Below are 21,782 nucleotides of genomic sequence, written 5' to 3'. Positions count from 1 at the left end.
CTACTCTCTCATCATCCCTGCCCTCAAAGTTAATCCCACCTCATCGCTACAGCAACCCTGAAAATCTAATTCACATCTCTCCCACAAACTCATACCCCCTATCCTGTGCCCTCTGGAATGCCAGATCTGTTTATAACAAACTGGTCCCCACTCATGACCTTTTCATTTCCAACTCCCTACACCTACTAGCCATTACTGAAACTTGGATTACGCCCTCTGACACTACTTCTGCTGCTGCTCTCTCTGCTGGGGGCCTTACATTCACACACACACCCCGACCTGGGGGTCGCCATGGGGGTGGTGTTGGGGTCCTTTTACCTTCTAGTTACTCCTACCAACTCATACCACCAGAACCATCCCTTATATTCTCTACATTTGAGGTCCACGCCATATGCCTCTTCCAACCAGTCCATCTTAGAGTAGCTGTCATTTACCGCCCCCCCTGGCACTGCTTCCAAATTCATCGACAACTTTGCTTCCTGGCTTCCTCACTTCCTCTCTTCTGACATTCCCACCATTATCCTAGGCGATTTCAACATCCCTATTGACATCCCCACACAATCCCCTGCCTCTAAACTCCTTAACCTCACCTCTTCACTTGGTCTCTCCCAGTGGACCTCCTCACCCTCCCATGTGAATGGGAGCTCACTGGATCTGGTCTTCACTCACCGCTGTGATATTTCTGATTTTTCCAACTCCCCATTTCCCCTCTCTGACCACCACCTGCTCTCCTTCAACCTATCTCTCTCGACTTCCCCATCTCTACCTCCTAAGGCTACCATCACTAAGCGTAACATTGAAGCTATTGACACCACATTCCTTTCCTCCCTGTTTGACTCACTTCTCTCTCCTAGTCTCTCTCTCTCATGCCCTGAACAAGCCACTTCCACATACAATGCTTCCCTTACTTCTGCTCTTGACTCTGTTGCTCCACCAACCACTATTCACCCTCACAAATTAACACCTCAACCCTGGCACACCAAATGCACCAGATATCTGCAAAAATGCTCACGTACGGCTGAGCGACACTGGAGGAAATCACGCTCTAATGCAGACTTCCTCCATTTCAAACTTATGCTCTCATCCTTCAGTGCTGCCCTTTCTCTTGCTAAACAGTCATACTTCAAGAACCTCATCTCCTCCCAGTCTTCCAACCCCCGGCGCCTCTTTGCCACTCTCAACTCACTCCTCTGCCCACCTCCACCTCGTCTCCCTTCCTCACTCTCTGCTCTTGACTTTGCCACTTACTTCACATCCAAAATTGACTCCATACGTCAGGACATCACATCACACCAGACTATCAGTAACCAGCCTTCTCCCAACCCTTACGAACCCTCCCCATCCCTCGCACCAACTCTGTCATCTTTCTCCCATGCATCTGGAGAGGAAGTCATGGCCCTCATTCGTTCCTGTCCCCTCACCACCTCCCCACTTGACCCAATCCCCTCCTGCCTCCTTTGCCACCTCTCTTCTTCTGCTTTTTCCCATCTTTCCCACCTTCTCAATCTCTCCCTCTCATCAGGCACTGTCCCCTCTGCCTTCAAGCACGCTCTCATCTCTCCTATTCTTAAAAAACCTACCCTTGATCCAAACACTCTCTCCAACTACCGACCCATCTCTCTCCTCCCTTTTGCCTCCAAACTCCTTGAGCGTATTGTCTACAACCGCCTTACTTCCTTTCTTTCCTCACACTCACTGCTTGACCCATTCCAGTCTGGCTTCCGTCCTCTCCACTCCACTGAAACTGCCCTTACAAAAGTATGCAATGACCTCCATGCTGCTAAATCTAAGGGACACTACTCTCTACTTATTCTACTTGATCTCTCTGCTGCTTTTGACACTGTGGACCATCCTCTCCTACTGCAAATCCTTCACTCCATTGGTCTGCGTAACACAGCCCTCTCTTGGTTGTCGTCCTACCTTTCTGACCGTTCATTCTCTGTCTCCTCTCATGACTCCACCTCCCCCTCACTTCCACTAACTGTAGGGGTACCCCAAGGTTCTGTCCTTGGTCCTCTTCTCTTCTCTCTCTAAACGTCCTCACTAAGTAAGCTCATTAGTTCTTTTGGTTTCCAATATCATCTCTGTGCTGATGACACTCAAATCTATCTTTCCTCTCCAGACCTCTCCCCTACTCTCCTCACTCGTATCTCCAACTGTCTCTCTGCTATCTCTTCCTGGATGTCCCAGCTCTTTCTTAAACTTAACATGTCTAAGACCGATCTGATCATCTTCCCTCCCTCCCGCATAACCTCACCTCCTACAATCTCATTATCTATTGATGGCACTACTATCTCCTCTACCCCCCCAAGTGCGCTGTCTTGGAGTAATCCTTGACTCCTCCCTCTCCTTCAAACCACACATTCAGCACCTCTCACAAACCTGCCGTTTTCATCTAAAAAATATTTCCAGGATCAGACCCTTTCTGACCCAGGATGCTACTAAGACTCTTATCCACTCACTGGTCATCTCCAGACTGGACTGCTGTAATCTCTTCCTGACTGGCATTCCTGACAAATACCTCTCTCCACTCCAATCTATCCTCAATGCTGCTTCCCGGCTCATTTTCCTCACCAAACGCACTACGTCCACCTCTCCTCTCTTACTAGTCCTTCACTGGCTCCCCTTCCCTTTCAGAATCCATTTCAAGCTTCTCACACTTGCTTACAAAGCCCTCACCCACTCCTCTCCCATCTACATCTCTGATCTTATCTCGCTTTACACTCCCATCCGTCCTCTTCGCTCTGCTAATGCACACCGACTCCTGCCTACGGATTACTTCCTCCCACTCCTACCTCCAAGATTTTTCACGTGCTGCACCACTTCTCTGGAATTCCCTACCTCTCCCCCTCAGACTCTCCACCTCTCTACAAAACTTCAAACGGGCTCTCAAGACCCACTTCTTCACCAAACCCAGCCAAATCTCATCCTAAACCTCTGTTCCACGCTCTCTATGTACCCCATCTGTCTCACCCCTGTCTGTCTACCCCTCCCTTTTAGAATGTAAGCTCTCACGAGCAGGGCCCTCTTCCCTCATGTGCTTACTCTTTTCTTACTTTAATAATCTTCAGCTGCACCAAATCCAGCAGTCTTCTGCCACCTGATACTTATTCCAGTGTCATCTGCTGATGTAGCTATGTTTATTTACCCTGTACTTGTCCTATATTGTCGTCAACTGTAAGTTGCTGTTTTCCTGTTTGATTATTTGTTTATGTACTCTGTAGTTGGGCACTGCGGAACCCTTGTGGCGCCATATAAATAAAGGATAATAATAATAATAAATAATATAATATATAGCAGTACGGTACAGTAGGCCACTGCTCTACCTACCTCTGTGTCGTCAAGTATACTATCCATCCATACCTGTGGTGCATTTTAGAAAAAAACATGTCTCGGCAGAGCAATCTATAAATCCATAATTTTTCAGACAGCAACAGTGGGTATTGTAATAGTCACCCAATCCATCACTTTTATAGGGTTACATGCACCCACATGCTACAGCCTGTCTCAATAATTTTACTGTCACGCTATGTGTGTTTGCGTTTTTATTTGGGTATTTTTTGTTGTTGTAGAACTACAGGTACCAGCAAGCCCGTTATTTCCCCGCCTGCTGGTACTTGAGGTTCTCCAAGTACCAGCAAGCGGGGGAGGCTTGCTGGGCCTTGTAGTTCCACAACAAAAAAAACAATATTCTTTTTTTACACACATGGCTATCAGCCCGGCACCCACCACCCAGGGGTGCTGGGGACAGCCTCGGGCTTCACCTCTGGCCCTTGGGTGCCTCGAGGGGAGGAACCTCTTGATTTAAGGGGTCCCCACTCCTCCAGGGAACCCCGGCCAGGGGTGACTAGTTGGAGGGGTAATGCCAGGGCCGCAGGGACCTACATAAAAGTGTCCCCCGGCTGTGGCATTATCTCTCTGGCTAGTGGAGCCCGGTGCTGGTTTTAAAAATATGGGGGACCCCTACATCTTTTGTCCCACGTATTTTTGGAACCTGGACCGTTCTAAGAGCCCGGTGCTGGTTGTCTAAATACGGGGAACCCCTGTCCAATTTTTCCCCCAGTATTTAAATAACCAGGACCGGCTCAAAGAGCCCGAGGCTGGTTATACTAAGGAGGGGGGACCTCACGCATTTTTTTTTAACCCATTCAGACCCTTCTCCTTTAAGTTAATGGAAGCCCTGGACAACAAAATTGCATTCATGTCCTCCTCCCTCACCCTTCCCAGTCCCAAACACTCATTTTTTTTTCTTTAAAAATGTATAATATATAACAAGAACAATGAGCAGGCAGGCAGCGGGCATTGGCGGCATCGGACTGAGATAGAAATTAGTGGTGGAGGGCTGGGTCAGTTGATTGTGGGAGAGTTTGTAAGCCATTGGCGGTGGCAGCGGGTATCGGCTCAGAGGCAGTAGCGGGCATTGGCTAAGGGTCATCGGCAGGATTCGGCGGAAATTATGGCTGTAGTGCCTCACTAGCCACTGACCTCACCGCACGCCACTGTGGGACAGATGTAACATGCAGAGAGAGGTAGATTTGGGAGGGGGAATGTCCTAGCATAACTGTTAATTGCAGTGTAATACTGTAATTCAGCTGTGCAGCATTTGTGGCTAAATGTCAAAGAAGCCAGTATTTACCCTGCATGCAAAACAATAAATGTATTTGAACATACCTCCCAACTATACCAATTTTTGCAGGACAGTCACTTTTTTTGGGAATGTCCAGCTAACCCAAACAACCCCCCCCCCCCCCCTGTGGGAGCCGCAGTGTCCCATAGTCATGGGGAAGGGGGGGGTGGAAGGCTCCCTGTAGCTTGTTGCTCTGCAAATATGCACATTGTGACGTCACAAAACGCCGGGTCCCTCCAGTGTTTTTCCGGACACTCCCTAGAAACATTCAGTTGCCACCCACACAAACACCCTCTTCTTGTCAATCTTCTTGTGATCTCCGGACCGTCGCACTTACGCATTGTGGCGCATACGCATGTGCAGTGCAGACCTGATTGCCCGCTGGGTGAAAATAAATTGAAGCGATCTGGTCTGAATAAGCCTCAATGTCTATTCACGGGAGACAGAGGGGCTGGGGCATGGCCAGCAGCTCACAGAGCACCTATAATGACAAAAATGGGAGACATGGCTCATGATCGCGATATACCTGCGAAGGTACGCCCTCTACTGATTGACAGGCAGAGGCATTCGCATTTTCTGCGGGGCACCCGGAGAAAATGTAGGCACACGCACAGGATGGACCCTGCGTATATGCCCCCATCCTCTTCATAGTTTTTGCGGTTGGAACGCGTATTACGATCCAAACTGAATTAGGCCCTATGTCTTATATACACGAGCAGTGTGAAAATGGGGGTAATTCGATGGGGGTAATTCCAAGTTGATCGCAGCAGGAATTTTGTTAGCAGTTGGGCAAAACCATGTGTACTGCAGGGGAGGCAGATATAACATGTGCAGAAAGAGTTAGATTTGGGTGAGTTATTTTGTTTCTGTGCAGGGTAAATACTGACTGCTTTATTTTTACACTGCAAATTAGATTGCAGATTGAACACACCACACCCAAATCTAACTCTCTCTGCACATGTTAAATCTGCCTTCCCTGCAGTGCACATAGGTGGTCATTCCGAGTTGTTCGCTCTGTAATTTTCTTCGCATCGCAGCGATTTTCCGCTTAATGCGCATGCGCAATGTTCGCACTGCGACTGCGCCAAGTAAATTTGCTATGCAGTTAGGAATATTACTCGTGGTTTTTTCATCGTTCTGGTGATCGTAATGTGATTGACAGGAAGTGGGTGTTTCTGGGCGGAAACAGACCGTTTTAGGGGCGTGTGGGAAAAAATGCTACCGTTTCTGGGAAAAACGCGGTAATGGCTGGAGAAACGGAGGAGTGTCTGGGCGAACGCTGGGTGTGTTTGTGACGTCAAACCAGGAACGACAAGCACTGAACTGATCGCACTGGCAGAGTAAGTCTCGAGCTACTCAGAAACTGCACAGAGATGTCTTATCGCAATATTGCAAATCTTTCGTTCGCAATTTTAAGATGCTAAGATTCACTCCCAGTAGGCGGCGGCTTAGCGTGTGCAATGCTGCTAAAAGCAGCTTGCGAGCGAACAACTCGGAATGAGGGCCATGGGGGGTAATTCTGAGTTGATCGCAGCAGGATTTTTGTTAGCAGTTGGGCAAAACCATGTGCACTGCATTTACGAACAGATGATTTTTTATATAAATTTTAAAATGTTAGTAAATGTTGGGCTTCCAGGTTGAAAAAAAAACACACATCGATTAAGATCGATCTTAAATAGACCCCTGGGTTTTAAGGATAACCATGGTTGAGTCCAATGGTTAATTCACATTGACCGAAGTTCTAATTAAGTCACCTGTGCATGTTATCCTTAAAATCTGGATTGCAATGACAGCATTTGGGAACTATGCCTAAGGGTTTATTTTTTACATTTATCCACTGACCATAAATCTACCTACAATATCCCTGTAACTGTTATGATTACAGTATTTCACTAAATAATTTAATTTGCTGAACCTTCTGTAAAAAGAAATATTAAGATGCTGTAATTCCCAGATGCAGCAAATTTGTTAGCTAGTGGGCAAAACCATGTGCACTGCAGGGATGGGGGGGGGGGGCAGATATAACATTTGCAGAGAGATTTAGGTGGGTTATATTGTTTGTGTGCAGGGTAAATACTGGCTGTTTTGTTTTTACACTGCAATTTAGATTTCAGTTTGAACACACCGCACCAAAATCTAACTCTCTCTGCACATATTATACACCCCCCCCCCCCCCCCCCCCTGCAGTGTACATGGTTTTAGCTAATAAATTTGCTGCTGTGATCAGATCTGAGTTAAGCCCTATGTATTTGGCACTGGCAATGGGTTAGAGGCCTTGCTGTAGAGCTCACACCTTTCTTGTCATGCATTGTAATATTTCCTATGTCCTGATGTTGTGCTCTCTGCTCCATCCAAGTAAACAGCAATGTAGCGTGGCTATCAAAGAGCGTGAAGATTGCAGATTTCCTGGGATTAATGCTAAAGAATGCTATTATAGAGGCTGCTGCTTTAATTCAAGTGTCACTGGGGTTAAATGGTGTTTTTACCTTAAAAACACAGGTAGAGTATACAGTACAGTGGTAGAGTGGGAGCATGTAGTGCTATTGATTACAGATTTGATGGAGCTTAAACATGGATAAGGTCCATAGCTATAAGAGTTTATCTTGTGTATCCTTTATTCTTAGTCATGGTCAGATAAGATTAGAAAATACCATTTAAGTGGAAATTTCCTGTTAGCTGTTTTAGCTAAATTGCACCAGTTAAAAAAAAAAAAAAAACTAAGCTGCTGTAATTCCTGGATGTTTCCTTACTGCATCAACAGGAAGTGACAAGAAACAATGTAATGTGGAACCGTACAGCAGAAGGGATTGCGGCTACCCCACAATAAGTGCAGCGGAATGTAAGAAGAGGAATTGTTGCTTTGACTGCAGCATTCCCGGGGTTAACTGGTGTTTCTTCAAGTCACAAGGTATGGAGCTGCTGTATAGTTACTCGCAAGTCAGTAGTTGTATGATGCTCACACCTGTTAAGCTGGATACACACAGAATGCCCTACACAGGGGGTGAAATGAGCGCCCCCCCACCCCCCGTACGCTCAGTACACATCACGCTGTGCTGAGCGGGGGGAGAGATGTGTGCTGAGCAGTTCGCTCAGCACACATCTCTCCCCAAAATTGGGCCGTGAATACGGACCTTTAAACTGGATCCATACTTAGATTATCTGTCCAATTTTTTTTTTCTAGTTGAAACAAAATTATGCTAATATGTGGCAGCAAATGACAATTGACCATTTGCTCACAAACACTGGAAAACATCCAAAAATGGTCATTTAGATAAATTGGTTAAATCCATTTCATTTAGCTAATTTATCCAAACTACCTTTATTGTATCTTTGTGGGTGAATGATGTGTGGGTCAGTGTTGAGGGTGGTGGAGGAGATGGGTAATAGGCACAGCAGGGTGTGGACAGTCAAATAGTGTGCTTAGAGGTTCAGAGTCATTGTATGAGACTCTGGCAACAGTGACTTGATGAGTCTGGTGTCCATAGGGTGAGACGCACTAACCTTTTTATGCTATTGAAATAGTTCTCCTCCTGACCGACGCAGTTCCTTGCTCCGAGGTTGGTGTATTGTCCTGTTGCAGCGCCTCTCCACTGTGGTCACAGTGAGCTGTGTGGTGTTGCTGGCGCATGCCAATCTCCCCCCAACCTCCCTCTGGCATTTCAGACCTACGTACGCATGATGGGATCTTGTATGATATGCGCGTGTGCTGTAGAGATGAAAGTGGCGGTGAGGAGGCAGATCGTGAGATGGGGAAACTTTGTTGACTGTTAGCGAAGGGGAGCACTGGGCAATCCGAGTTGCAAAGAGGGCAGCAGAAGAGGTTATTGCATGTGCACTGGTGACAGGTCCATCCTTGGTGGCTAGCCTCAGTGGTAAAGGGGTACATGAGCTAGTGTCCCTTGGTCAGCCATGTACCATGGCCACCTCCCTACCTCCTATATATTCTCCCTAATCTGTCACTTTGTTACGGTCTGCTGCTGGCACTGGTGTATCGTCCTGCAGATGCCGTCTCCGCCCATTGCTGTGACTTCCCCCAGAGTTAGCCACACAGAGTGACAGATCTGGGAAAATATATAGGAGATCATTACTTTCACTTGCAGCCTACCTTATTTTTTTGCAGCCTAGCATGCTCCTGACCCCTTCTCTCACTAATACTTATACAACATTCATGAACTCATCTTAAGGTTTCTTTATTATTCAGTCACACTGTCTTGGATCCAAACCATTTCCTGTGGCATTGCAGTCAAACAATTGAGCTATTTACCCTTGCATAGAAAGGTATAATCTAAGCTAGAGAATTCTATTTGGAGCTCACCTTGTACTTTGTGAAGAAATAATCAGCATTGTGGCTGAGCAGATATATGGAGTGTGTGGCTGCACACTGCATTGATCTGCTGAGTTGCAATGTTGTGACTCATTGTAATGCCGGCGGCTGTGGGCCCTTGAGTGCGGCGGGGCCCCAGTGCAATGCACTGCCTGCCCTGCCAGTAGTTCCGCCCCTGGTGCCCCCCACTGGTGTGGGCTCCTGCAAGAGAGCCCCAGCGTCATGCAGTGGATTTGGCAGAAGCAGAGGACTCTGCTCCTGCGATCTTGAAGAGGCTTCTTGGAGTCAGCATCAGCATTCCCTTGGTGAATCCACAATGCCCTCCTATCCGAGACTGCCATGAAATTGGCCCGTGAGCACTTGTGCCCGGTGTAGGATTTTTAAATATGTGTAGTTTACTGTATGCAAGGGTTTAAAACCTTTTAGGAACTGATATCTAAGGTGTATTACATGTAGTTTAAAAAAAACAAAAAAGGTTTATTTTATGGCAGTAGTTTCCAAACTGGGGTTCTTGCACTGGTAGCATAGTTTGGTGGTCCAGGACCAATTAAAATTATTTATACTTTATTAAATTGCCAAAACCATTCCCTCACAACATAACTGAACCTGAGGATGACATGCTATAAACACAATTTACTTAATTTTATATTTTTTTCTGAATTTCTCAATAAAAAAAACTTTGGCCTAGGGGTGCCGTGAAACAAATTTTGATACTATTTATTTATATAGTGCTCTTTCTCCAACAGGACTCAAGGCGCTTGAGATATGGCTTCTGGAACTGAACACAGGATTCTAAATGTGGCTGTACCAAGGACCTATACAGTGGCATTACAGGTTGAGTATCCCTTATCCAAAATGCTTGGGACCAGAGGAATTTTGGATATCGGATTTTTCTGTATTTTGGAATAATTGCATACCATAACGAGATATTATGGTGATGGGACCTAAATCTAAGCACAGAATGCATTTATGTTTCATATATACCATATACACACAGCCTGAAGGTCATTTTAGCCAATATTTTTTATAACTTTGTGCATTAAACAAAGTGTGTGTACATTCACAGAATTCATTTATGTGTCATATACACCTTATACACACAGTCTGAAGTTCATTTAATACAATATTTGTAATAACTTTGAGTATTAAACAAAGTTTGTGTACACTGAGCCATCAAAAAACAAAGGTTTCACTATCTCAGTCTCACTCAAAAAAGTCCGTATTTCGGAATATTCCGTATTTCGGAATATTTGGATATGGGATACTCAACCTGTATTACTTTTTTCTGCTACTGGTTCTTTACCTATGCAAACAAGCATCTGACTTGCCTTTCCTATTGCTTTGTTACATTGCTCACCTGAAATAGTAATACTTAGATAGCTTTCCTCTTGCCATTATAATGCCCTTAATATTATAGTTAGCCTTTGTATTTTTGAGACGTGTATGATTTTGCATTTTTTGGCATTAAATGTTGCCATGTTCTTGACCATTCCTCTAGTCCAGGGGCGGAACTGCCAGAGACAACGGAGTCAGTTGCCGCCGGGCTCCAGCCCTAAAGGGGCTTCCTCCATTGCCCTCCGGCTGTTACGTGCCCTTCCTACTAAATAGACAAAGGCGCTACCAGCAGGGTCTCGCAGTTTGTACATTCCATGCCGTAACACCCTTCTTTCCACCTTTTTAAAGACCCAGCCCAGCAGCCTCGCCGCTGCCACCACCGCTAGCTGCAGCACTGCCAGCGGTGGGGTGCCCCTGCTTCTTCTCACACCACAGATAGCTGGGCAGCACTGCAACTGCCTGCCTGATTGCTCCGCCCCCTTCCGGCTCCCAAGCACCTCTGCTGCCCAGTGATCCAGGAGCCTGCTGCTAGGAAGAAGTGGCCGAGCTTCAGCAAGCGAGTCTGGACACTGGCGGAGGAAGCCATGATAACCAGATAATGGGGAGTGGAGAGCCAGTTCCAAGGTAATACTTTATACAGCTGGTTGAGATCCTGGTCGGTGGATATGGATTCCAAGAAAACCCTGGAGGTGCTTCCTTTCAAGGGAGACACTCTCTTTGGAGAAGACCTCAATAAGATTGTAGCTGATCTGGCTACTGCTAAAACAGCTTGCCTACCTAGTATGACTCCTACCACGCAGAAGGCTAAAAGTACTTTCCCTTGGCCCATTCATCCTCAAGGTAAAGCATACCCAAGGTCAGGCATACCCAAAGCAAGCTCATGCTTCCAGACCTGCCAAGCCCAGACTGAAGCAAGCCTGGGCTGCCCATCAGCCTGCTTCCAAAACGGACAAGCCTGCCGCATGACGGTGCAGGCCTCCCTCTGGGGGATCCCAGGGTGGGGGGCCCGACTTCTAGGTTTGGCATAATTCTAAGCTAGAGAATTCTGTTTGGAGCTCACCTTGTACTTTGTGAAGAAATAATCAGCATTGTGGCTGAGCAGATACATGTAGTGTGTGGCTGCAAACTGCATGGATCTGCTGCGTTGTAATGCTGATACTTTTTTTTTCAAAGTACCAATAGCTTCATATAATGTTCACAATTTTTATGCAGGATCAAATAGCTCAATAGGTAGGGTGTTTGATTAGAATTCAACAGGTTATAGGTTTGAATCCTGGGTATGGTAGTTATAGGTTTGAATCCTGGGTATGGTATAGTTGTTCTGACTGCCGGCATCCTATCACCTGGGATATCATACTAAATAAATGGAGTTGATCAATTTTTTTTATTTTTTTTTTAAACTAGGGACAATTTCCAGATACTTTTCTTTATAACTGAGATTGCCCCCTGGAACTTCACATCAGTTGACAACTATGCATGAGTGGGCAGTGCTTGCTCTGGATCTGCCCACCCATTTATGTGCCGTCATAAAAGAAAGCACAACTGACAGTTATCCTGGGCGTACACTACACAATTATCTGTCAGGCTATCTATCCAGTCTGGATGGATGGAATGAAAATCTGGTAATGTATAGGAGCAAATGTCAATTAACCATTTGCTCCCAAACACTAGAAAAGTGGTCAAAAATGGTCATTACACAAATTGGTTAAACCCAAAATTTAACCAATTTGTTTAGGGGACCATTTTTGTCCATTTTCTAGTGTTTGAGAGTAAATCGTTGATGGTCATTTGCTCACATAGATAACCGGATTTCTATTCCAACCAGCCAGTGTTGGAGATATGGTCTGCCAGATTACATAATGCATACCAGAGCCATAACTAGACTTTTTGGTGCCCTGTGACAGATAATTATATGCGCCCCCCCCCTCCCCATTTTTGCAATATGGACAAAAGGCGCATGCCTTGTGGGGAAGGGGCATAACAAGATTGGTCTCAGAGAAAGCACATGAGATATGAAGATATATCTAGTATACTTGACACTCAATGGTTTGTGGTATTGCCGGGGTGCCCTCCTTAAATGCATATACAGTCACACATGGCGTGTTTGTGCAAATGGCATATCAGCAGTCAGCACTAACTGGTGACATGCCATTTGTACAAGTAAGCCATGTGTGACTAATATATAAACATACTTTATTAAATAACACCTCAAACTATCATACCCAGGATTCAAACCTATAACCTGTTGAATTCTAATCAAATACCCTACCCATTGAGCTACTTGATCCTGCATCTATTCTAACCTCCAAAAACAGATTCAGTTGCATTTTCCAGCGTGTTTTGTTTGCGCCTTTGCAAATGTCTTACATCGACAAACTTATTTAGTACTATTTTGCAAATAGGGTTACATTGTCGCAACATTGTGTTCCCTAATTGCTTGATATTTTTAAATGCAACAATTGATAAAGACACCTGATAATTGCTCTGTGGAGTCTTATTTTGTGTCTACTTCTTATCTACATTTAATTCCCTACCTCTAATCAAGGCATTTTTAAATGCTGGGGGCTGCCAGGACGTGAGGCCTACCTAGACTTTAGATCTGAATTTGAAAGTACTTGTGAACTAACTTAATTTCCTACTTCTAAATTCATTCCTAAATTCACTACTTACATGAATCCTGTAGTTGGGCATTTTGAGCCTTCAATTGTGGGCATTGTTTTGTGTCCAGACCAGCAGCTGGTGGTGTGCATTTGCTGGAAAGGCATCGAAGACCTCCGATATGCTGCATCTCCTGATGTGTGTCTCCCTCAAGTGGCTGTCAGCAAATGCATGCTAGACACCCCATTCCAAGCTGATTGTGACATCACGGAACATGCATCATAGAACAGGCATGCTAGAATATGGGTCTTCAACCTGCGACCCTCCAGCTGCTGTGGAACTACATATACCAGCATGCCCTGCCTCAGTTTTAGCATACCTTAATAGCAAAACTGTGGCAGGGCATGCTGGGATGTGTAGTTTCACAGCAGCTGGAGGGCCACAGGATGAAGACCCATGTGCTAGAGCCAAGCCGCAGGTACATTGAATGCTAGCAAGCTGAATGTTTAAATCCTTTTTGTTCCGCAGCATTCCAATGCGGAAGATTCCATGGAACCAGAGATTATTCCATTGAGAAGGACATGCTGCCTGGATGACTGCACTGTGCAAATTAAATCACGGAGCCAGTTGGCTTGTGGGTGGCTCTGGTGACTGGGTGGTTGGGTGGGCGGTGTGTCGGAGGTGGAGCACATGCAAATGAATGTGTATCATCCAGCTAGTGAGAGTGAAAACTCATGCAGGAGTGTGCCTGCTTGTCAGTGGGTTATGCACCTTGCCAGGCGTCAAATCTACATGGAGCAGCTGGAGGGGACAAGAGCAGGTTTGCAAAATATAGATAGAAGAGCATATATGCTGGCGCATTCTCCATGATTGTGTCAGCTTATGTTTTGGTGCACTGCACTTTCCTTCACTAAGTTTTAGCCATTTTGGTTAAACGCAAGTGTAGTTGCTTCTTGCACTTTTGGCTGTGATCTTGTATCGTGGTTGAAGAGTCTGCTGGAGGGATTGTTTTCTTCATTGGCGAGAGACTGAAGATATTCCAGGATGGAAGGCTTGGGAACACTATCCGTTTTTCAGTTGTGGAAGAGTTGAAAGACCGGATTGGACTACATTCTATAGTAAAGGATATCTTTGTATTTATTAATCCTCCCTTTATATGTGTCTGTCTTTCAATAAAGCTTCGGGCTTGTGATTCCCTCACCCTCTTACACTCCACACACATAGCCTTATTAACTGTTGTATTATTGTATAGTTTAAATGTATAGTGCAGTTCATGATTTATAGTGTAGGCTGGCCTGTGCTGTAGTTCTTGAACTGTACTATACCGACAGCATTTGTATTGTGTTTTATCTGTGCTGCAACACAGTACTTATGTGTGTAATGTTTATGTATGTTTTTTTGCTTCTTTATGTCAATAAAGACTGCTTTTTCAATCCAATATCTGAAAACAATCAATGTTTATCTTTGATGGCAATAGAAGTGGTATGATATTTGCTGCTTTTGAAAGGCAATATCTGATATGTCCCCTATCTGGGAACCATATATTAAATGGCTTTTCAGAAAAGGAAGATGGTAGAAGAGCTTTCAGTTCTTGTTGGACCGATGCACATTTCCTATTCTAGCCTCCAAAAACAGATTCAGTTGCATTTTCCAGCGTGTTTTAAATGCGCCTTTGCAAATGTCTTACATCGACAAACTTATTTAGTACTATTTTGCAAGTAGGGTTACATTGTTGCAACATTGTGTTCCCTAATTGCTTGATTTTTTAAATGCAACAATTGATAAAGACACCTGATAACTGCTCTGTGGAGTCTTATTTTGCGTCTACTTCTTATCTCCATTTAATTCCCTACCTCTAATCAAGGCATTTTTAAGTGCTGGGGGCTGCCAGGACGTGAGGCCTACCTAGACTTTAGATCTGAATTTGAATGTACTTGTGAACTAACTTAATTTCCTACTTCTAAATTCATTCCTAAATTCACTACTTACATGAATCCTGTAGTTGGGCATTTTGGGACTTCGATTGTGGGCATTGTTTTGTGTCCAGACCAGCAGCAGGTGGTGTGCATTTGCTGGAAAGGCATCGAAGACCTCCGATATGCTGCATCTCCTGATGTGTGTCTCCCTCAAGTGGCTGTCAGCAAATGCCTGCTAGACACCCCATTCCAAGCTGATTGTGACATCACGGTACATGCATCATAGAACAGGCATGCTAGAACATGGGTCTTCAACCTGCGACCCTCCAGCTGCTGTGGAACTACACATCCCAGCATGCCCTGCCTCAGTTTTAGCATACCTTAATAGCAAAACTGTGGCAGGGCATGCTGGGATGTGTAGTTTCACAGCAGCTGGAGGGCCACAGGATGAAGACCCATGTGCTAGAGCCAAGCCGCAGGTACATTGAATGCTAGCAAGCTGAATATTTAAATCATTTTTGTTCCGCAGCATTCCAATGTGGAAGATTCCATGGAACCAGAGATCCTTCCATTGAGAAGGACATGCTGCCTGGATGACTACACTGTGCAAATTAAATCACGGAGCCAGTTGGCTTGTGGGTGGCTCTGGTCACTGGGTGGTTGGGTGGGTGGTGTGTCGGAGGTGGAGCACATGCAAATGATTGTGTATCATCCAGCTAGTGAGAGAGAAAACTCATGCAGGAGTGTGCCTGCTTGTCAGTGGGTTATGCACCTTTCCAGACGTCAAATCTACATGGAGCAGCTGGAGAGGACAAGAGCAGGTTTGCAAAATATAGACAGAAGAGCTCTCCAGCCTAGTTTGCTGTCTGTTTCCACTTTTCTTTTCTTGAGCCGCTCCCTTCTATGCCCTTGCGCACTATCCTGACTTCTCCCGTCTGCTTACTTTGTGCCTTCCAATGCACAATGCAAACTACAGGTAGTGCTGCAGGGCCCACACCCTTTTACTTGCCTTACAGAGCAGCTCTGGAGCTGTTACAGTGCCCAGCTGCTGCAAGAAATCAGCTTGAATGCTTCAGGGGCTGGGGCATAGCCAACATGAGCCCCACACCGAAGGAGGGTGGAGGTGTTTAATGCGAACTAGAGGTCATCCAAGCGCCGCAAAAGGCCGCCATGCCCTGCACGCCCCTTTTCTCTTTTCATATGCAGACGAGGGTTAAAGCCAACTTTGACCCACTGCTTGGATGGCATTACCATATGCAAATCAATCTGCTGCAGGCCTTCCCCCAGGAATGCTTGCACTAGTTGTTGCATTTGGTTTGTTGTTTGGGGGTGCTTCAGTATTAGGCAGCCTTCTGCCCTCCCATGTTCATCTGAAAATATGTGTTCTCCCTGCAGTTGTTGTCCCCAGATGAGAGTTCCCTTGTGCTGCCTCAGTTGAATCTCCTTTACTTGACAGAGATGTGCCTGAGCAGCGGCCCTCTCCAGCCCTATCCCAAATCATACTTATCTTGCATAGGAGATACCATGGTCATGAAGATTGTTTTCCCAGGGTGAGGTTCATTCATTGCATTCTGGGTATGCTGACCCCTGTGATTTCCCCAAATGTGGGAAACTTGACTGCATTATTTGTAGTAGTGGGGGACTGTGTTTGTGCTTTCCTCTGGTCAGCTCTGGTAAAAGTCAGATTTCTTTGTCTCATTTCTTCCTCTAGCCTTGTTCTTCTTTCGAGAGTTCCCTTGTGCTGCCTCAGTTGGATCTCCTTCACTTGACAGGGGGGTGCCCGAGCAGCGACCCTCCCCAGCTCTAGCCCAACTCCTACTTACCTGCCAGGTGAGATACTATGATCATGTAGGTGCTTCTCCCAGGGCAAGGCTCACCCATTGCACTCTGGGTGTGCTGCTCCTGCGATTTCCCCAAATGTGGGACACTTGACTGCATAATTTGTGTTTCCCCTGGTCGGCTCTCGTATAATTCAGATCTCTTTGTCTCAGGTCTCTCTCCAGCCTAGTTTGCTGTCTGTTTCCACTTCTCTTTTCTTGAGCCGCTCCCTTCTATGCCCTTGCGCACTATTCTGACCTCTCCTGTCTGCTTACTTTGTGCCTTCCAACGCACAATGCAAACTACAGGTAGTGCTGCAGGGCCCACACCCTTTTACTTGCCTTACAGAGCAGCTCTGGAGCTGTTACAGTGCCCAGCTGCTGCAAGAAATCAGCTTGAATGCTTCAGGGGCTGGGGCATAGCCAACATGAGCCCCACACCGAAGGAGGGTGGAGATGTTTAATGCGAATTAGGGGTCATCCAAGCGCCGCAAAAGGCCGCCATGCCCTGCACATCCCTTTTTTCTTTTCATATGCAGACGAGGGTTGAAGCCAACTTTGACCCACTGCTTGGATGACATCACCATATGCAAATCCATCTGCTGCAGGCCTTCCCCAGGAATGCTTGCACTAGTTGTTGCATTTGGTTTGTTGTTTGGGGGTGCTTCAGTATTAGGCAGCCTTCTGCCCTCCCATGTTCATCTGAAAATATGTGTTCTCCCTGCAGTTGTTGTCCCCAGATGAGAGTTCCCTTGTGCTGCCTCAGTTGAATCGCCTTTACTTGACAGAGATGTGCCTGAGCAGCGGCCCTCCCCAGCCCTATCCCAAATCATACTTATTTTGCATAGGAGATACCATGGTCATGAAGATTGTTCTCCCAGGGTGAGGTTCATTCATTGCATTCTGGGTATGCTGACCCCTGTGATTTCCCCAAATGTGGGAAACTTGACTGCATTATTTGTGGTAGTGGGGGACTGTGTTTGTGCTTTCCTCTGGTCAGCTCTGGTAAAAGTCAGATTTCTTTGTCTCAGATCTTCCTCTAGCCTTGTTCTTCTTTCGAGAGTTCCCTTGTGCTGCCTCAGTTGGATCTCCTTCACTTGACAGGGGGGTGCCCGAGCAGCGACCCTCCCCAGCTCTAGCCCAACTCCTACTTACCTGCCAGGTGAGATACTATGATCATGTAGGTGCTTCTCCCAGGGCAAGGCTCACCCATTGCACTCTGGGTGTGCTGCCCCTGTGATTTCCCCAAATGTGGGAAACTTGACTGCATAATTTGTGTTTCCCCTGGTCGGCTCTCGTATAATTCAGATCTCTTTGTCTCAGGTCTCTCTCCAGCCTAGTTTGCTGTCTGTTTCCACTTCTCTTTTCTTGAGCCGCTCCCTTCTATGCCCTTGCGCACTATTCTGACCTCTCCTGTCTGCTTACTTTGTGCCTTCCAACGCACAATGCAAACTACAGGTAGTGCTGCAGGGCCCACACCCTTTTACATGCTTTACAGAGCAGCTCTGGAGCTGTTACAGTGCCCAGCTGCTGCAAGAAATCAGCTTGAATGCTTCAGGGGCTGGGGCATAGCCAACATGAGCCCCACACCGAAGGAGGGTGGAGATGTTTAATGCGAATTAGGGGTCATCCAAGCGCCGCAAAAGGCCGCCATGCCCTGCACATCCCTTTTTTCTTTTCATATGCAGACGAGGGTTGAAGCCAACTTTGACCCACTGCTTGGATGAGATCACCATATGCAAATCCATCTGCTGCAGGCCTTCCCCAGGAATGCTTGCACTAGTTGTTGCATTTGGTTTGTTGTTTGGGGGTGCTTCAGTATTAGGCAGCCTTCTGCCCTCCCATGTTCATCTGAAAATATGTGTTCTCCCTGCAGTTGTTGTCCCCAGATGAGAGTTCCCTTGTGCTGCCTCAGTTGAATCGCCTTTACTTGACAGAGATGTGCCTGAGCAGCGGCCCTCCCCAGCCCTATCCCAAATCATACTTATTTTGCATAGGAGATACCATGGTCATGAAGATTGTTCTCCCAGGGTGAGGTTCATTCATTGCATTCTGGGTATGCTGACCCCTGTGATTTCCCCAAATGTTGGAAACTCGACTGCATTATTTGTGGTAGTGGGGGACTGTGTTTGTGCTTTCCTCTGGTCAGCTCTGGTAAAAGTCAGATTTCTTTGTCTCAGATCTTCCTCTAGCCTTGTTCTTCTTTCGAGAGTTCCCTTGTGCTGCCTCAGTTGGATCTCCTTCACTTGACAGGGGGGTGCCCGAGCAGCGACCCTCCCCAGCTCTAGCCCAGCTCCTACTTACCTGCCAGGTGAGATACTATGATCATGAAGGTGCTTCTCCCAGGGCAAGGCTCACCCATTGCACTCTGGGTGTGCAACTCCTGCGGTTTCCCCAAATGTTGGACACTTGACTGCATAATTTGTGTTTCACCTGGTCGGCTCTCGTATAATTCAGATCTCTTTGTCTCAGGTCTCTCTCCAGCCTAATTTGCAGTCTGTTTCCACTTCTCTTTTCTTGAGTTGCTCCCTTCTATGCCCTTGCGCACTATCCTGACTTCTCCCGTCTGCTTACTTTGTGCCTTCCAACGCACAATGCAAACTACAGGTAGTGCTGCAGGGCCCACACCCTTTTACTTGCCTTACAGAGCAGCTCTGGAGCTGTTACAGTGCCCAGCTGCTGCAAGAAATCAGCTTGAATGCTTCAGGGGCTGGGGCATAGCCATCATGAGCCCCACACCGAAGGAGGGTGGAGGTGTTTAATGCGAACTAGGGGTCATCCAAGCACCGCAAAAGGCCGCCATGCCCTGCATGCCAATTTTCTCTTTTCATATGCAGACGAGGGTTGAAGCCAACTTTGACCCACTGCTTGGATGACATCACCATATGCAAATCCATCTGCTGCAGGCCTTCCCCCAGGAATGCTTGCACTAGTTGTTGCATTTGGTTTGTTGTTTGGGGGTGCTTCAGTATTAGGCAGCCGTCTGCCCTCCCATGTTCATCTGAAAATATGTGTACCTCCTGCCGTTGTTGTCCCCAGATGAGAGTTCCCTTGTGCTGCCTCAGTTGAATCTCCTTTACTTGACAGAGATGTGCCTGAGCAGCGGCCCTCCCCAGCCCTATCCCAAATCATACTTATTTTGCATAGGAGATACCATGGTCATGAAGATTGTTCTCCCAGGGTGAGGTTCATTCATTGCATTCTGGGTATGCTGACCCCTGTTATTTCCCCAAATGTGGTAAACTTGACAGCATTATTTGTGGTAGTGGGGGACTGTGTTTGTGCTTTCCTCTGGTCAGCTCTGGTAAAAGTCAGATTTCTTTGTCTCAGATCTTCCTCTAGCCTTGTTCTTCTTTCGAGAGTTCCCTTGTGCTGCCTCAGTTGGATCTCCTTCACTTGACAGGGGGGTGCCCGAGCAGCGACCCTCCCCAGCTCTAGCCCAACTCCTTCTTACCTGCTAGGTAAGATACTATGATCATGAAGGTGCTTCTCCCAGGGCAAGGCTCACCAATTGCACTCTGGGTGTGCTGCTCCTGCGATTTCCCCAAATGTGGGAAACTTGACTGCATAATTTGTGTTTCCCCTGGTCGGCTCTCGTATAATTCAGATCTCTTTGTCTCATGTCTCTCTCCAGCTTAGTTTGCAGTCTGTTTACACTTCTCTTTTCTTGAGCCACTCCCTTCTATGCCTTGCGCACTATCTTGACTTCTCCCGTCTGCTTACTTTGTGCCTTCCAACGCACAATGCGAACTACAGGTAGTGCTGCAGGGCCCACACCCTTTTAGTTGCCTTACAGAGCAGCTCTGGAGCTATTACAGTGCCCAGCTGCTGCAAGTAATCAGCTTGATTGCTTCAGGGGCTGGGGCATAGCCAACATGAGCCCCACACCGAAGTAGGGTGGAGGTGTTTAATGCAAACTAGGGGTCATCCAAGCGCCGCAAAAGGCCGCCATGCCCTGCATGCCCCTTTTCTCTTTTCATATGCAGACGAGGGTTGAAGCCAACTTTGACCCACTGCTTGGATGACATCACCATATGCAAATCCATCTGCTGCAGGCCTTCCCCCAGGAATGCTTGTACTAGTTGTTGCATTTGGTTTGTTGTTTGGGGGTGCTTCAGTATTAGGCAGCCTTCTGCCCTCCCATGTTCATCTGAAAATGTGTTCTCCCTGCAGTTGTTGTCCCCAGATGAGAGTTCCCTTGTGCTGCCTCAGTTGAATCTCCTTTACTTGACAAGGGAGGCATTTTGGATTTTTTCTTTGGGTACCCTTACACCTGATGGTCTGAATGAGAGCATCGAACTGAACAACATTGGCAGTCTCTGAAGATTTTATCTATTGATTTACCTAATATATTATTTATTGAATATCCATTTATTGTATGTTTAATAAATAAACAAAATTATTAGAAGTAGCTATTTTGGAAACAGCTTTCCTCTTAGGATGAAACTGTATAATCCTGTTGTGTGTATTCCTTTAATGTTCCTTAGTAAAATCCACTAGTAATGATGAACATCAGATTTCTTCCTCCATCCTCTTTTTACACTTTCTCTTGGTTCTATATATATATATTTTTTTTCTATTTTTATTTTTTCCCCCTCCTTCTCCCAAAAGGCCCCCCTCCCTCTCCCCCCCTCCCTGTTTTAAATTTTAAAATCTTTAAATATTTAAATCTTCGAATCCTTAAATTGTCTGTTTAATATTTATTTTTTCTTCAATTCTTTTTGTTGTTTAAACAGCAATGTAATTATTCCAGGGGTTAAAATAATGAAATATAGAAATAATATTAACAAAAATTAAAGGTAAAAATGAATTGATAGAATGATCCCATTAAAAGTAAATAAATAATATGGATGTTAAGCTGAGCAGGTTGGATTCGAACATGGGACTAGCTGCATAGAGTGCAGGTGATGTTTCCCCTGCGCCACAAGAACTGCTTTAGTAGTGGCATGGATTTATGTTACCCTAAAAGGTTTTATATAAGTAAATGGGGATCCTTAGTGCTGAGTCTCTGAATTATGTATATGTGATTATAGATATGAGGTATTGATTGAAAGATTATAGGTTAATCTGTATATAGATTATATATTTTCTGTTATTTTTTAAACCACCTTGTTGCTTATTTTATTATTATTTTTAATCACCATGTTGCTTATTTTTATATTATG

The 21,782-nt window shown here is 45.9% G+C and overlaps 8 non-coding genes across 8 annotated transcripts; all 8 read left to right on the top strand.

The window, feature by feature from the left end:
- The first annotated feature begins 16,299 nt into the window (after positions 1-16,299).
- LOC134950782 (U1 spliceosomal RNA) lies at positions 16,300-16,463 on the top strand. The gene has a single exon (XR_010183641.1). It is a non-coding gene; the product is annotated as a U1 spliceosomal RNA (small nuclear RNA).
- A 152-nt stretch (positions 16,464-16,615) lies between these two features.
- Positions 16,616-16,778, top strand: LOC134952602 (U1 spliceosomal RNA). The gene has a single exon (XR_010185092.1). It is a non-coding gene; the product is annotated as a U1 spliceosomal RNA (small nuclear RNA).
- Positions 16,779-17,448: 670 nt separating this feature from the next.
- On the top strand, positions 17,449-17,612 carry LOC134950562 (U1 spliceosomal RNA). The gene has a single exon (XR_010183460.1). It is a non-coding gene; the product is annotated as a U1 spliceosomal RNA (small nuclear RNA).
- A 152-nt stretch (positions 17,613-17,764) lies between these two features.
- LOC134952561 (U1 spliceosomal RNA) lies at positions 17,765-17,927 on the top strand. Its single transcript, XR_010185058.1, has one exon. It is a non-coding gene; the product is annotated as a U1 spliceosomal RNA (small nuclear RNA).
- A 670-nt stretch (positions 17,928-18,597) lies between these two features.
- On the top strand, positions 18,598-18,761 carry LOC134950816 (U1 spliceosomal RNA). The gene has a single exon (XR_010183669.1). It is a non-coding gene; the product is annotated as a U1 spliceosomal RNA (small nuclear RNA).
- Positions 18,762-18,913: 152 nt separating this feature from the next.
- Positions 18,914-19,076, top strand: LOC134953230 (U1 spliceosomal RNA). The gene has a single exon (XR_010185505.1). It is a non-coding gene; the product is annotated as a U1 spliceosomal RNA (small nuclear RNA).
- A 671-nt stretch (positions 19,077-19,747) lies between these two features.
- LOC134951308 (U1 spliceosomal RNA) lies at positions 19,748-19,911 on the top strand. The gene has a single exon (XR_010184073.1). It is a non-coding gene; the product is annotated as a U1 spliceosomal RNA (small nuclear RNA).
- A 152-nt stretch (positions 19,912-20,063) lies between these two features.
- Positions 20,064-20,226, top strand: LOC134953606 (U1 spliceosomal RNA). The gene has a single exon (XR_010185677.1). It is a non-coding gene; the product is annotated as a U1 spliceosomal RNA (small nuclear RNA).
- Positions 20,227-21,782: the final 1,556 nt, after the last annotated feature.

This window comes from Pseudophryne corroboree, chromosome 8 (assembly GCF_028390025.1).
Source record: "Pseudophryne corroboree isolate aPseCor3 chromosome 8, aPseCor3.hap2, whole genome shotgun sequence".
In the NCBI taxonomy this organism is placed as follows: Eukaryota; Metazoa; Chordata; class Amphibia; order Anura; family Myobatrachidae; genus Pseudophryne; species Pseudophryne corroboree.
This window is presented reverse-complemented; position numbering and strand designations above follow the sequence as displayed.